This window comes from Gastrolobium bilobum, unplaced genomic scaffold (assembly GCF_033153095.1).
Source record: "Gastrolobium bilobum isolate Gb01-03AN ecotype WA unplaced genomic scaffold, APGP_CSIRO_Gbil_v1 utg37151, whole genome shotgun sequence".
Lineage (NCBI taxonomy): Eukaryota > Viridiplantae > Streptophyta > Magnoliopsida > Fabales > Fabaceae > Gastrolobium > Gastrolobium bilobum.
The window spans coordinates 12,373-17,362 of NW_026895715.1; the positions used below are offsets into that span (position 1 = coordinate 12,373).

At 43.3% G+C, this 4,990-nt stretch overlaps 1 non-coding gene across 1 annotated transcript; it reads right to left on the bottom strand.

The window, feature by feature from the left end:
* Positions 1-543: 543 nt before the first annotated feature.
* LOC133294091 (small nucleolar RNA R71) lies at positions 544-648 on the bottom strand. The gene has a single exon (XR_009749146.1). It is a non-coding gene; the product is annotated as a small nucleolar RNA R71 (small nucleolar RNA).
* Between the last annotated feature and the right edge of the window lie 4,342 nt (positions 649-4,990).

Genomic DNA, 4,990 nt, shown 5'->3' on the forward strand with positions numbered 1-4,990 from the left:
AACCTACAGAACTTGGACTGGAAATAGTACTTTTTGATCCAGAACCCGAGAGAACCTTCAGAAATAGAAGAAGAGTTCAAAGGTTGAAAAACAGTACAATGGAGGAGGTTGTAAACAATGATAACAATGGAAATCATAATCATGAGCCTGAACAAGGACCGAATGGAGGAAGAGGGCCATCATTGAATGATATGGCTGCTCCCTTCAAAAATGGTCCAGAACGAGGATATATTCCCCCTCCTCTGAATATCCCGAACTTTGAAATAAAACCTGCAATGTTCCAAATGATTATGAACGCTGGTCAGTTCCATGGACTACCCATGGAAGACCCTCACAGTCATTTGGACAATTTCACTGAGATAGTTGACAATTTCAAAGTTCATGGTATTTCGGAAGAAAACATGCGGATGCGGCTTTTCCATTTTCCTTAGCTGGAAAAGCCAAAGAATGGAGGAGAACATTGCCCCCAAACTCCATCACCAGTTGGGAGCAATTGGCGGAACAATTTGTTACCCGATTTTTCCCCCAAGCAAAACAAGCCCAAGTGAGGGCTGATATAGCTTCTTTTCAAATGTATGATGGAGAAAGTCTGTATGAAGCTTGGGAACGCTTTAAAGAGTTGATACGAATCTGCCCGAATCATGGAGTTTCTGATTGGGGCATCATTCACACGTTTTATCATGGTTTAACCCCACCATTGAAAGCAACTGTTGATGCAGCCGCATGGGGAGATGTTTTGGATTTTACTTATCCAGAAACCTACCAGTTGTTGGAAAAACTTTCAAAAAAACATATTTCATGGCCTTCCACACGACACAGTGCTCCTAAGAAAGTAGGAGTTCTTGAGCTAAGCTCAGCTGATGCTCTTTCTGCACAAATGGCTTCGCTCCAGAACACTATAAAAAACTGGAAGCCCATGGAACAGAAAAAACAACTGAGCAACTTCTTTTGACTCAATCAAGTCAGAGTTTCCCCACTTGTGGAGGTCCTCATGAATATGAGGACTGTAACAATCTAGCTGTTGTGTGCTATGCAGGAGGGTATGACAACAACAACAGGAGCAATGATAACCATCAAGGGAACAATAACCGAGGCTGGAGGAATCAGAATAATGCTGGAGGTAATGGAGGAAACTACCAGAACCGACCCCCGTATCCCAGGCAGAACCAACAAAACTGGGATAAGGGTGAAGGGAAGTCCCAATCCTTTGAGACTTCTGTCAAGGAGTACATGAATCAGAACAGCGCAGCCATACGAAACCTAGAAATCCAAATTGGTCAGCTGGCTGGAGCACTCAAACAGAGGCAACCAGGGACACTCCCTAGTGATACAGAAAAGCCGTCTCAAGATAACCAGGAGCATTGTAATGCTATAAGCCTGCGAGATGGAAAAACCTTACCACCCCCAGACTTAGTGGCACGACCTCGAAAGCGCGAACCAGCAAAACAGCCCATAGGAAAGGAAGTTGAAGAAGCCACTGACCCTTCACACCTTGAAGCTCAGACAGGACCAGAAGAGAAGGTCCAAAGTAATGAGTCTGCTGAAATCAAACCGGATGACACAACACCTGTAGCAGAACTTGGAGCAACAAAAGTCAGTGAACCAGTTTCAGTTCCAACTTATGTTCCCCCATGCAAGAGAAGGAGTGAACCGATCGAGCCTCATTTTCCACAGAGGTTGAAAAAGCAACACGAGGATAAACAGTTTAGCCAGTTTCTTGACTTGATGAAACAACTTCACATAAATATCCCTCTAGTAGAAGCTCTGGAGAAAATGCTTTCATATGCAAAATTCATGAAGGACATTTTGTCAAAAAGAAGAAAGATCGAAGAGTTTGAGACCGTAGCCCTCACTCAACAATCGTGCAAGTACCTGACTAAAATTCCTCCCAAACTAAAGGATCCTGGTATATTCACCATCCCGTGTACAGTTGGGAAGAACTATCTTAGTCGGGCACTTTGTGATCTGGGCTCAAGTGTAAATCTAATGCCAGCTTCCATCTTCAAGCAGCTTGACATAAGAGCAGCAAGACCAACCACAGTCACTCTTCAACTTGCAGACCGATCTATAGCCAAGCCAGAAGGAAAAATTGAGAATGTCCTTGTCCAAGTAGACAAGTTCATTCTACCAGCTGACTTCATCATCTTAGATTTTGAAGCAGATCAAGAAGTTCCAATAATTTTGGGCAGACCATTTCTGGCTACCGGTGATGCTATCTCAAATGTCAGAAAGGGTGAACTTTCTATGAGTGTAAACGGAGAAGAAGTGAAGTTTAATGTCATGAAAGCAATAAGGTTTGATGAAGATAACATTGAGGAATGCTCTAGCATTTCGATCCTTGACTCGGTCATACGAGAAGAACAGCAGGAGCATTTGCAGCCAGAGATAAGCATTAAGGACTTTGAGGAGCTGGAAGAATACCTTGCATCCATCAGTTTCCACCAACCCCAGGGAAGGAAAGAAAGGGTCTTTGAATCCTTAAATCGATCAGAGCAAGAGCAAAGACCAAAATTGCCTTCAGTAGAGCAACCACCTACCTTGGAGTTAAAACCCCTACCTGAACACCTGAAATATACTTATTTAGGTAAAGACAACACTCTCCCTGTGATTATTTCTTCTTTGCTAACCCATGAACAGGAACTTCAACTCACACAAAAGCTCAAAGATTACAAAGGAGCAATCGGCTGGACCATGGCTGACATAAAAGGAATTAGCCCAACAATTTGCATGCACAAGATTTTGCTCCAAGACCCTGACAGCTCATCTGTGGAGAATCAAAAGAGGCTGAATCCCAATATGAAAGAGGTGGTAAGAAAAGAAATCATCAAATGGCTTGATGCGGGTATAATCTATCCCATCTCAGATAGTAAATGGGTTGCTCCTGTGCAATGCGTTCCAAAAAAGGGTTGCATTACTGTAGTTGAAAATGACAAACAAGAGTTAATAGCCACCAAAAAAATAACTGGGTGGAGGATTTGTCAAGACTACAGGAAATTAAATAATGCTACCCGAAAGGATCATTTCCCCTTTCCTTTTATTGACCAAATGCTGGATCATATAGCTGGGAAAGAATTCTTTTGTTTCTTAGATGGGTATTCGGGATACAACCAAATCCCGGTTGCTCCTGAAGACCAGCACAAAACCACTTTTACGTGCCCCTTTGGGACGTTTGCATTCAGAAGAATGCCTTTTAGGCTATGTAATGCCCCTGCAACTTTTCAGAGATGCATGTTTGCTTTGTTTACTGATTTGGTAGGAGAAGCAGTAGAAATTTTCATGGATGATTTTTCTGTCATTGGTTGCTCTTTTCCTACTTGCCTCAATAACCTTGAACAGGTATTGAAAAGATGTGTCAAGAGCAATTTGGTGCTGAATTGGGAAAAATGCCACTTCATGGTAAGAGAAGGCATTGTGCTAGGACACAAAATCTCAAGCAAGGGCCTCGAGGTGGACAAGGCTAAGGTGGAAGCAATTGAGAAGCTACCTCCCCCTACCACAGTAAAAAGGATCAGAAGCTTCTTGGGACATGCTGGGTTCTACAGACGTTTCATTAAAGACTTCTCCAAAATCGCCAAACCACTTTGTGAACTTCTGGAGCAAGACAGGAAGTTCAATTTTGATGAAAAATGTTTGACAGCCTTCCTGGAGCTCAAGTTGAGGCTGGTGTCCGCACCCATCATTCAAAGCCCAGATTGGAGTCTTCCTTTTGAACTAATGTGTGACGCCAGCGACTTCGGCTTGGGAGTAGTTCTTGGGCAGCAAAAAGACAAAGTCTTCAGAACTGTTTACTACGCTAGTAGAACTCTTACTCCGGCACAAGCCAACTACACAGTGACGGAGAAGGAGATGCTGGCAGTTGTATTTGCATGTGACAAGTTTCGTTCATATCTAATATGTTCCAAAGTCACAGTCTTCACTGATCATTCAGCAATCAAGCAACTCTTTGCTAAGAAGGATGCAAAGCCAAGACTAATTAGATGGGTACTATTGCTCCAAGAATTTGACCTTGAGATCAAGGACCGGAGAGGAAGTGATAACAAGGTGGCTGACCACCTATCTCGATTAAAGAGAGCAAGCCCACAAGAAGGAGATCATATCAAGGAGACATTCCCTGATGAGCAGCTTCTAATGATCGCTGAAAAACAAGCTCCTTGGTTTGCAGATATTGCAAACTACCTGGCTGTCGGAATCGAGCCATACCACTTGAATCACCAAGGGAGAAAGAGGTTCCATCATGAAGCTAAGCAGTATTTCTGGGACGACCCTTTGCTCTACAAAAGGTGTTCTGACCAATTACTTCGAAGGTGTATCCCTGAAGGAGAACAACAGAAAATACTGGAGCAATGCCACAATTCCCCTTATGGAGGACACTTTGCTGGAGCAAGAACAGCAGCTAAAGTGCTGCAGTCAGGTTTATACTGGCCCTCCTTGTTTAAAGATGCTAATGTTTTTGTTAAAAAATGTGACAGGTGCCAGAGAACAGGAACATTACAAGAAAGCATGAAATGCCCCTTGTTCCAATAATGGAGGTTGAATTGTTCGATGTATGGGGCATTGATTTCATGGGGCCTTTCCCACCTTCCTTTGGAAACAAGTATATACTTGTTGCAGTTGACTATGTGTCGAAATGGGTAGAAGCTGTTGCTACCCCCACTAATGATGCCAGGAAAGTGCTGAAGTTCATCAAAAAGAATATTTTCACTCGATTTGGAACCCCTAGAGCAATTATCAGCGACGGGGGTACACACTTCGTGAACAAACAATTCCAATTGCTCCTGAAGAAATATGGAGTGCAGCATAAAATTGCCACCCCTTACCACCCACAGACCAGCGGGCAGGTAGAGGTCCAGATAGAAAAGATTGGTCCAACAAATTGGATGATTCCCTATGGGCGTATCGAACGCCCATTGGCTGCTCCCCCTATAAGTTGGTGTTTGGAAAAGTGTGTCACTTGCCTTTGGAACTTCAACACAAAGCATTCTGGGCCATC